Source organism: Gallinula chloropus (genome assembly GCF_964237585.1).
Source record: "Gallinula chloropus genome assembly, chromosome: 1".
Classification (NCBI taxonomy): domain Eukaryota; kingdom Metazoa; phylum Chordata; class Aves; order Gruiformes; family Rallidae; genus Gallinula; species Gallinula chloropus.
The window spans coordinates 19215170-19227001 of NC_140085.1; positions in this window are offsets into that span (position 1 = coordinate 19215170).

Here is an 11832-nt window from a genome sequence, read left to right on the forward strand (position 1 = left end):
AGAAAGAAAAAACTAAGCTTACCTAAGGAAAGGTGCTCACATTCTCATGTTTACAGAATGGAAGGTTAGTGCAAAGGTAAGCAGGGGAACAAAGTCACCCAAGAGCCCTCTAAACAGGGCTATCTTCTCCTTCCTGGAGCACGAAACCCTCAGTGCAGCAGCAGCGAAGAAGCAGAGACCCCATCGAAGCCCCACAGATGGCTGTGCCCCCTCCACAGCACACTACCCCACTGTGGCTCTCCACCCCAGCGCTGTCCTCCTCCCAGAGGCAAAGTTCTTGAGGCTCCACACACACATCCTGTGCCATCACTTATAAACCCTCACCCAGTATGCAGTAGGGCCAGTGACCCCTTTGCTGGAGGCGTTCCCCTGCTCCTGGGAGGCTGCCCCACATAACCAGCTCCACACAGGGCCTGGTCCATGGCTTCTCACATGAGGGGAGGGAAGAAGCACCCAGACCGCTCCCATCACTTCAGAGGGTATTAAGTAAAATACAGCAAAGCACATTTACTGATTAACTTGGGAGACAATTTGATATCAAAGGGAAAAGCCATAAAGCATGTCGACAGATGGCAACTGCCCAAAGGAAAACATATCTGGCTCTCTACAGATGGCTCCAGTACAGACTTGGGTAGAGGGGATGCCAGCAGTCATACGTTACAGCTCAGTGGCAAGTGTTTCTGGACACTTCGCCTTTTCTAGTGAGAACCACCATCCCCCACCACCATCCCCATGCTCAGGCAGCAGGGTGAGCAGTCCCGTGTCACACTCTGAAGGGGGAAGGACTGCAAACTTGGAGCCAACAGGAAGGTTCCATCATTGGCATGGGAGGGGAAAAAAGATAACACAATCTTATTTGTTAATGTTTGTTATGGGTTTTGATATAATTTGAAACAACAGAGTTCAGCAGAGCGGCAGGGTGTGGCTTTGTGCTGCCCCAGGAGGCCATCTTGTCAGGCAGGCTGGGAAGGAAGAAATGGCAGGTAGCCTCAGAGCACCACACCAGGGCATATGCTCACCTCCTGCATCCGCCTGCCATGGCTCCACAGCCTGACCCCACGTGCCTGGTCACAGCCCAGCCGGTGGGATGCCATCTTTGTGGTGGCCCAGACATTAAGGGGTTAGATGTTTTCCTGTTCAAAGCCAGAAAGCACTATCCTGGGACTTGTTGTCAAAACTTTCTTTCAAAACTGTTGTCAAAACAGAGGGCTGCGGGAGCCCCCAAGAGCATCTCCTTGTGTCTAGGGTTTATTTGGGTTTTTTCCCCTTAAAGCTCCATTAATGTCTTGCTGAAGCAGTGAGATCACTTGGAAGGTAGGGGAGTACGCAATGGCTTCTTACATGTCACCAGTTTTTGCTCTGTCTTGAAGAATGGAGAGGAAGGGCACAAGGAAGCTGAAACACTAAATTAGCAGGAACTGGCTGTCAGAAGAAAGCATGCCTCCCTGGTAAATTAATACAGCTTTCTCCAGTCAGGTGTCCCACACTTTCTCTGAAACATTACCTCCAGACATCAGGTTGCTCTCAGACATTAAAGCCCAGGTGAGATGAACAGCTGGCCTGTTCCAATAAGGCAGCCCTGATGGCTGCTAGGTAATGCTCCTTTCACTCCGGTCCCTACAGGACACACAAATGCAGGGCTGCCAGCTTTCTCTGGGCCAGCTCAGGACAGTGGACAGGTGCTGAAGGAGTCACACAAGGCACATGTCCATCTTCTCAGATGGTTGTGATGCTCTGCATGCCTCGGGAAGTTCCCAGACAGAAGGTCATTAGTCAATACAAACTGCTTAACTTTCTGGCAGGTGGTGTGCCATGTCAATGTAGCAGGACACATGGGTTTAGGAAGTAAAGCATATTTTCCTCGCTTGACAATTACATACATCAATATCTGTCGGGCCCAGCACACGGCTCTGCAGTTCTTCACCCATTGCCTGTGCATGGCTGTGTTGCCTCCCATTATTGCAGCCTGTGCCTGGGTGAGCAGGGCTAGTGCACACAGCCATCCCCTGCAGCTCTGCCAGAGCAGGCTGGCCCTGCAGTACCCTCTGCTGTTCTGCAGCTGACATATCCCAGGAGGAAGTTCTTACTTCTCAGTTGCCTTTTTTAGGGAGTAGGAACATGAACCCATTTCCTATCCCCTCCTAAAAGGGAGGGAAGCAAAGCAGCAAGCTGTCTCCTCATCAAAACCTCTTCTCAGAGTCACCTCCATTCTCACATGCCAGGGATTCCTCTTTTAGGGAGTGGAGAGGGAAAGCTCATGCACCCTTGGGTGGGCTGAGCGGCTAAAAAACATCAGTCACATATCCCCTCCCGTATCCTCTGATCAGTGCTGCAGTGAGAGATGTGTCTTTGGGTGGCAGCTAATTGGAGACAAAGGCCAGCAGGGGAGGAAGATGTTATTACCCAACTTCCCCATCCAGAACATTTACGTGTGGTAGAAATGAGAAAGGAGGTACCAGTCAGGGAGACATCTCAGCTTGTCATAAAAGAGCCCAGCTGCTCTGTCACAAAGCAGCCATCAGTTAACAGGAACACAGAAAACAGCAAGAAGAGATATTTCCCTTCTGACAATTTTGAATGAGGAGGAGAAAAAAAAGTCAACTTGATCTCAGGGAGAGTGATCAGGTTGCTGTCAGGTTAAAAACAACAGCAAGAAAAGCTTTAATGTTCGAGCAGAAGAAAAAGCCAGAAGGAATATGGACAGTCAGCTCCATTAAGACAAAGCTCTTTAGGGAATATGCAGTTATAAGCCACCTCAGCAACATTCAGTCTCAGCAAGAGAAACTGAAAGCTTCTTTTTGTAAGGGAACCCTTTGATATTCCCTTGCTTGAAGGAGTTATGTCTCTGCCATGCAGGGGAAGGGCTTTCAGAGAAGGAGGAAAGCTAGAAGTGCTATACATATGAGTTATCCCCAGGCACCTGTTACCGTTTTACTCTGCCGTTATATCAAGTGACCAGTTGATTTATACCATCCTGAAATCATATCCTGATTTTCAAGGAGCCAGAAAGTTATGCACCGCTAAGAGCTGGCAGTTCACCAGCCCTCATGTTCTCTTCTGGAGGACACTGGCAGGAGGCCATGCAACAGGCCACTGGATGTGGCCACAATACCCCACACTCCATCTTGTTAAGGCACAGGACTCAAGACTCCCTAGACCTCTCCTGTGGTTACAAGAGAAAAGCTGCTGGGGAGGACAAGTCAGGATAGAAGCTTCTGGTTCCCCGCGCCCCCCCCAATACAGACACGCTTATCTCCTCTGCCTACAGTTATCCCATAACACCCATGCAGTAACATATTTGCCCATCACTCAAACTTCAACACAAAGCAACAATTCAAATTAGAATCACTTTCATGCGGCAGATTAAGTTCCAGCATGACTTCCATCCCCCACTCCACACTGGGGGCCAGTCTCCCTCTGCTCTAGCAAGGGCCAAGCGGACAGGCTCCACGCTTCTGAAGCACTAGGCCCACCGGCCATCTGCAGGGCAGAGGCATCACCACACACATCAGCCTCACAGCACCTTAAAACACCCCAAGTTCTCAAATTACTTTTGTTCTGCAAACACCTATGGAAGGAAGGAGAAACCACAAAATAGCATAAATCTGAATGGCAGCAGGACTGTACTTTGCCTAAGGATAGGAGAAGATTATTTTGCAAAGCTGGACAACAGGGGAAGTGAAGTTGTGTGTACCAGAAGATAGGTAGGGCTTAGCATTTCTCTCATGTGAAGGATGCAATGGTGTTTTTCACAGACTGCAAGCCAGGATGATGTCAGCAGGAAGTTTGAGCAGCCACAGTACAAGGTGGTTTGAATGTGAGCAGGTTCTTATTGGTTTCCATTTAAGTATCAAGGTCAGAATACAACCACCTTCTGTGACAATCATCAAGAGCCACTTTCCCACAACACTGATGCAAAAGAGCAATACCTCATGCTATATGTTTCCTGTGCAGCATAGAGGCAACTGACTGCAAGGTGCCGTTGACCTGCTGCCAGCACAACCAGCTGAAGCAAACCACCCAGCAGTTACTCTTCAGAAGTAAGGTGAGGCTGAGAGAGAGCCAAGCTCTGCCCTAACCATCTTCTCTTCCCTTTCAACAGAGAGGTGAACAGAGATATAAGGTGACCACTCTCAACAGGGTGCCACCACAGCATCCTACTGACTTCCAGAGCTGCTATCCACACACCATTAACAGGTGCCATCAGGCCAAGAAGAAAGAACTGAAAGGAGGAAAAAGAGACAGCTAAAGGGTGACTCTGCGCAAGGCTAAGGTGAGGTTGGCCAGGGAAGGGTGAGAGCGCAGTTAGGAAGCCTTCCCCTTCCCACTAAAGGCAGACACACGACGTGCGTCAGGTCAGCGATGAGCTTCAGGATTGTGTGCAAGGCCTTGCTAGGTCCCAGCTGACCACAAGCATCTGAGTGCAAAAATAAAACAGGTGTCCTGCACACTCTTGTAGGAAACAGAAGTGCTCTGTGCCAGTAGCTACAATCTGCTCCACCCAGAAAATAACATGGAGGCAATAAAAAACATTCAGCTTTTTAAGTACCAATGGGCCCTGATCTCCTCCTGGAAGTGCCAGGACTGAAGTACTGGCGTTTGGAGTACTACCTCTGGACTCCATGCTTTCCACAGGCTGTCACTGCTGCTGTTCTCTCAAGTGTCTTGTCAAGCTCTTTGGTGGACTAAGCCTCGTTATTCTAGATGCCACATCTCCAGCCACAGAAATAGCTGTACACTCTGGGACAAAGCAGCTTTTAGTCCTCCGTACAGAGCACATAGGACCTGGTGATAAAGCAGTCTTTGTGGACGGGATTTTGGTTTAAGACTGATCTTCCAGAAGTCAGCAGAATAGACCAGCATCTCTGAAGGTGTTCACCACTTTCAGAGTCCATTATAAAACCCTCCACTTGAACAGATTGTTCTTACTATAGCTACCATAATACTAATAGCAGCATAATTATATAATTATCCAGCCCCCGGTTTAAAAGAAGATCTGCTCAGAGAGGACTAGAAAATTCTACTGAAATCCAATAATGGCCAATGAAACACCAATTTAATTTTATCCAGTGAGTACTTGGACAGTACTAGCAGTACTGCAAGCTAAAGAAAACTTCAAGCTGGATTTCCAACTCCACTGGAATCTATCTCAGTGTCCTTCAACTGTACTGGGCTCCCTTGTAACTAATTTCCTCTCTCCAGCTAAAGCCAGTCTCACCATATGAACTTCCATGGGTCCAGAGATGCCTCAGCACACTCTATCCTTCAGGCACTCTCAGAAACCACAGTTGTAGTTTCTTAGCACCACTGTTTAGGGTGCTCTTTCAGCTCAAGAAGCTACACTTCTGCTATCCTCCTCTCTCCTTCACTTATGCCTGATATCCTGCAAGGACTCTTCTTCAACCCTGCTTACTGCCTCCTCAAAACATCTGTTTCCACGAAGTCCGCTGTGATGGCCCTGGAGATTGCATCATCATTTGGCTCCAAGATCAGGTCTCTCAGGACATCAGAGGGTGAGTTGAGGCATTGCTCATTGCAGTCTGCTGTACACACATACCCACCCCACCCCCATCCCCAAGGATGCAAGGCCTTTCTCCCAGCCAAATACAGTACTATTGCAGCTCAGTGCTTCAAGAGTGCAGCAGTTACAGCAGACCAAAATGAAGTTGGCTGGTTCTTTTGCTTCTTGACCTTGGTGTCTTACATGGAAGGTGTCTTCCATCATGAAATGATGAACAAGGAAAGGAAAAAGGGACAAAACTACACAAAAACCCAACTTCCTCACACAGACCATGGGGCAATCAAAGAAGTATGCAAGAACTTCCAACTAGTCTCGGTGTCTGACAGAGAGGGACAGGACAAAACCTTTCTTCCTAAGGAAGAGTGGAAATCATGCTTTTGGAGACCCAAGTGAAACGCATGGTAACACAGGCTGTTGTTGCATAGGTTTTCTCCCCTCACCACCTTCACAGCTCACCACCCCTCAGCTGTCAGTTGTATGAATTCAAGTTGTCAATCGCATGAAAGTCTGCTTTGTAAAGCCAAATCAGCAGCAGATCCAACCGGGTTAAAAATAAACTTAAAGAAGAAGTGCCTAGGCATGGGAACGAGCAGCTGACCAGCAGAAACTATTGCAATTATTTCACCAGTTCATTTCTTACCAGAACTGTTGTACCATGTCGATGCATCCTCACATGCTCAAAGGTACAGGACTTTCACTCCTCCACAACCACAAGCTCACTAACCCCTCCCAACAGGATCAGGGAAGGTGCAAGTCTCAAGGAGGGATCTGGAAGAATCCAGGCAACTGCTTTCAAAGCACACCCCGGCAGACTGTCTGTGTGTGTCAAGCAAGCAGAGTGCAAGTCACAAATCCTGAGAGCAGCACCAAAATGGGACATCATGATTACTCAGAGGGTCTGTGGGTGAAGAGCACATGGCAGACACCTGCCAGACCATTCACATAAGCCCTGGGCAAAGGAAAGCAGGAGAGCTCCACAGGACCAGGTGACAGCCCTAGCAAGGAGGAGATGCAGGTTGAACAACCTAGAAGGCAGCAAGGTGGGTGCCCTGTGGGCCCAGAGCGAGGCAGTTAAAGGAGGGAGGAGGCAAGAAGCACTTGATGCCATGGTGATGGGTAGAGTGCACAGACCCACGCAGGCAGGCAGAAACCACGTCGCCTCCAGCTATTTTTGAAGCGGGTGGCAGTTGTTTGTGCATCCCCAGGATAAAAGCTCCCCAAGATGGATAGGAGAGGGGAGTAATTAAACCCCAGGAAGATAATAAATAAAGAGAGACCGTGAAACAGCAGTGAGATCCTAACGGCCACAGAGAAGAGCTGGCCCTCCATCCCCGCCCTCCTTCCTCCCCCATCCATCACCAACCACTTGGGGTTTGGCAGTGCACTCACTTTCCCACAGTAGCCAATCTATTACGGTTTGGAAGAGCATTCCCAGCCTCTTCCTTCCCCTCCTCCCCTCCTTTCAGGCCACAGGGGTCCCACTTGGCAGCCCCCAGATCCCCCTCTTCTCCGAATGTCTGGTGACCAGCCAATCCCATGCAAAGAGCATTAACCCCTCTTCACCGGGAACAGCCAAAGAAACCTGACTCCACGCTGAGAGGCTTCTCTAGGGTGTCTCTCCCTCCTCCACTCCTCCCCATCCCCGACTGTCCCCCTCCTCCTTCTCTTGCCTCTTTCCCCTTTCATTTTATTTCTCAAAAACCAACTCCAGCCCAGGGAGTGTCACGTCTTCCTGAGAACGTTACACGAACCCATGGGAATTTTTCTTGGACCAAGAACAGACCCTTATTTATTTGTCTCTTCTGCCTTTGTTCTTCATTTCCTCTTTCAAGGCTGAGGCAAGACCTCGACACAGTGCCGCCTGGATCCCCTGCTGCCACTTCACTTTGTTATTATTTCGGAAAGAAAGCACTGATAGGCAGAGAACTCTTCAATGCCCTGCCCCAAGGCAGAAGTAAATCAGCATGGACTCCCACCTCTGAGGTGGACAAAGGGCATGGATTTGGGGCTCTACAGAGCACCTCAGGCTCCAGCTTGCAGAGACAACCCCCTGCTTATGTAATCCTTCTGATTGCAGCATCACAGCCCCTCGGATTAAATCCACACAAACCAAATCTTCAGTAACGGCTCTATGCTGGCAACAGGCATATGGTACCACAAAAAGGGGCAGTTTCCCAGAATGAAATCAAAAGCCTCCTAATGCACTTAACTTGGGGTCATATAAATCTCTCTCCTGCCTCCCACAGACGGCTGGATCTTGTTTACAGGCATTGCAGCAGGCCTGGGTCTCAACAATATGTTTACTTCTTCTGTACAAACATTCCTTTTCATGAAGCAAGGTGGTACCCTGACCTCCTGATTAAACCAAGAGGAAAAGACTAGAAGCAGGTCTACGGGGAAAAGGAGAAGCCTTGTCTTCATGAGTGCTATCGAATGCCATCCTCAATATCACACAGGCTTTGATATGATATATCATCCCGCTCTTCCCTTATTCTTCTTATTTCTTGGGAAGGATGAGAAGGAATTTTGCACTTATCCAATTGCCAACATCCCTGACAGAAGGTAAAACCATTCCATGAAAGGATGGGTTTTGTTTCAGGCTGAAGAACCCAGCCAGGGCCAGGTGGTGATTGGCCAACCCTTCACTAAAGGCAAAAGCCACAAACTGACATTGTGCAGATAAAAACAGGGAAGCTGAACATTTCTGTCCAACAGCAGATAGAGCAGTTTGCTGCCACAGTCACTTGATTACAGGCCAAGTCCCTTCCCCTCACCACCCTCAGCTCCTCCCCCGTTTTCCAGGTCTTCAATAACACAAACATTTATGTTGAGCTCTAGCTGTTCCTGAGAAGTCAGCTGCCACAGCCAGGTCAGAAGGGAAGGAGAGGAGGAAGACAAAACTAATGTATAAGGACACCAGGAAAAACAACAGCAAATGAGAAGGGTTCACAATGCAGGGGGAAAACCAGTCACGTTGCCATCACCAGAACAAGCAGGGCAGGAGCAGGACGGCACATCTTCATGGTACAGCAACCTGTCCAAGTGAGGCAGAGGGCCAAAGGGCATTAAGCTCACACATAGCTCACAATACTCCTCTGCTGCAAGAACCTGTAAAAAAAAAAATGCCCCAGTCTCCCTCTGCCCTCAACTGGATGCTCTTCAGGGTTTAATCACTGAGAAACGATGGGAATTTCAGCTGCACAGTTTGCTGCTCAACCACCTGATCTCTCAAGTCTTCATGTCCTGATGATCTCATGTAAAGTCCAATGGACCATGTCATGCTGAACTTAAAAACAACCCACTTTGGCAGGGCAAGACAGGCCTTTGAAAGAAAAAAGAAAAAAATCACCTCAGAGCTTCAGAGTGTTTTAGAGAACAGTCCAAATGATCCCTGCCCCAGATCCACAGCACTGTAATTGAGTCAGGGACCAAATCCAAGCACGAGATTCACCATCTTCAGCTTGACACTGTCTCTTTATTGCAAAGATGAGGCTCCAAATTCAGGAACCTCTCACAGGGTCCAAGCCATGGAGATGCTCTGCAGTACCACACACCTGAGTGGTGTGGAAGCTAGAACTGGATTTTCAAGGGCAGTTCAGTTGCAGAGAGGCATATGTGAACAGACACGGGCAGAAAGGAAACCCACAGCACTTCGTCATTGCTAAGTGATAGACTCTGGATGCCTGACAAACTCCCTTTCCCTCCCCCCCAGCGCTCATGGGAAGCGAGAAGATTCTGTTCCAAAGCACAACTGCACTATAAATAATTCAAGAGACTGCTAAATTATGCAAAAGAAATCCCGTTGTCCTCCTGGCCAAGCTGAACACAGGTGTGGTCAACCCTTGCTCCAAAAATTGCTGCTACATAGGGATTTCAAGGCCACAGAGGCTCTGTGCCAATAGCACGTATCTGAGTGCACAACGGCCACTTGCTAACAGTCAGGCCCGCACCAAGCAGCAGCACGACAGGAGGTATTTGGGGACACAGGGCTGATGAGGAAATAGCAATTCCTTTAACCCACCTCTTCTCCAGAGACCTCACATGGCCCCATGAAAAAAAAATTAATAATAATCATGTCCCCTTCAAGCAAGGCTGCTTGGTACATCTTGCCTCCATCAATCGTGGTTAGCTGGTGAAAGCTGCAGCTGGACAGTGCTGGTGGCAGAGCAAGGCAGAGAGGAGAGGACTTCTGGTGCAGGTGGGAAGGAGAAACAGGAACTGAAAATGCTCTGGAGGCAGTAAGGACAGTTCTGCTAGCACAAATAACATACAGGGAAGACTGAACTGAAAGCAGAGCGTGACACGGTCTCTTTTCTGCCCCACTCCTTGGCCCCCAGGAACTGATGCCTCCCTGAATGCCAGGGCCACCAAGGTTTCCCTCTGCAATGGGGTCATTAAACAACAGCGTACAGCTCACGCTGATCACTCCAGGGCACCGTTCTGATTTACCCTGCCCTTTGCTCTGCCTCAGAGCCAGCCTTGCGCTATAAGCTCCATGAAAACAGGACTTGCTCATACGCAGCGAACAAAATCCACTCTCAGCCCCTACACCAGCAAGCCCTTCTTCCAAAGCCCTACCTTTCCCAGCTCCTGCAGCCTCCGAGATCTGTCCGTGCCCAACATGCTCAGTCAGCACAGGCCTCCGTCCTCTTCCCTTTCCCCACTGCCCTGGTAGGACCATTCATGACAGGGGAAGGAGGAATCAAAAGCTCTACCATAGCCCTCTCTTCAGCCTCAGCACAACCAGCTTAAAAGTCTCAGGGCTCTAGCTTACCTTCCCCTTCTTTCTTAAAGGGCTCAGCATCTAGGGGAGAGACTCCCTTTCATCTCGCTTCGCCACGCTGCCTCTCTTGCCTGCTGTTCAGTTCCAGTGTCTGCATGCTGAAACAGGGGATCCTAATGCAGATAAAGTCAGTGTAGCAGATACCTGCGCTTAGATCACAGGTTTCACAGTTGCCGAAGCCGCTATGCAGCGGGTCTAATTTGCATGAGTCTTTCAGTATGCTTCAAATCTGCTTGCTGCAGCTTTGGTATCATGCAAGACACATGCAGCAATATCCTGAGATACGAATTACCCCAAAGCCTTAAAGAGATGACAGTCCGATTCCGCTCACTAACCCTGGCCCAATCTGTGAGGATTTACACACCGAGGGAAACCAGCACTCCTAGGGAAAGGCAACAGGGAGCTGGGATTATAGATTAGGCAGCGGATCAAGGAGGAAGCGATATCTGGGGTGAAAAGGGCAGCAGGATCCAAGCAGTGACTAGAAAGTTATTGATAACCCCTGGCTCAGCACCCACACCTAGCTGATCTCTGGGGTTTCCACAATGGCCAGCAAAGCAAGTACACTTCAATCACCGCTCTCCTCTTCAGCCCCTGTGCATGCCATTAGGGGCACCACAACCCTGCCCCGTGCCTCAGTTTCCCTGGGTGGGAAATGGGAGAGATGCTTTTCTACCTCCAGGTAAAGAGGCTTGCCTCTGTAAAAGAAGCTTAGCAGGCTGCTTTGAGGCCCTTGGAGAGAAACCCTGGCATGAAGTCCAACGCACTGAGAAGATCCTCAGAAAGAAGAGTTGCCCCCACTGCCCCTCGCTCCCCGCCCCCCCCTCCTTTGGGAAGCCACATGCACCTCTGCTGGCACTTGCAGCCTGTGCATCAGAGGATAAAGAGGCTGCTGGCAGAGCTCAGTTTGGTCATACCCCACAGCCGTGGCTGATATTTTAAAGGCGAAAAAAAAGCAGCCTATTTAGACACAGGCCTAGCTGGGGAAACAGGGACCATTAACTGAGCTCATCAAGCTGCCTATTCAACTGGGGGGCTATCTCAGTATGAAAGGCCAAAGCCCCCACACAGAACAGCTCAGGTAGCTTTTGCGATGCTGAAGCAGGGAATAATCACTGTCGAAATCATGGCTCAAGAACAAGCCCTCGTGTTTTGTAAGGCAGCCAGTTCCCTTCACGCTGCTTCTTCCCTCAGCCTGCCTGATGAGAGCTCGGAGCGCAGTGCTACCCTTTCCACCCATCAGCTCTAACAGGCAAGTTTCTGAGCACTAAAATATACCTGCCCTGCTCCAAGTGTTCAGTGGCTTGAAGAGCAGGAGGTACCTGTTGTGCTTCAGGAGGAGTTTGAGGGAAGTAAAGGGTTTGCGCTGCAGGGAGCACAAAGAAGTCAGAAAAGGAAGGTAAAGAAATTGTTTCTGCCTTTTCAAGAGCTGCAACCAGAGCCCATTTCACAGTGACGGAGGCACAAAGCTCTCGTGCACCCTATGCTGTGGCGCCAGCACACGGCATCCCTTCCCACCTCTTCCTGA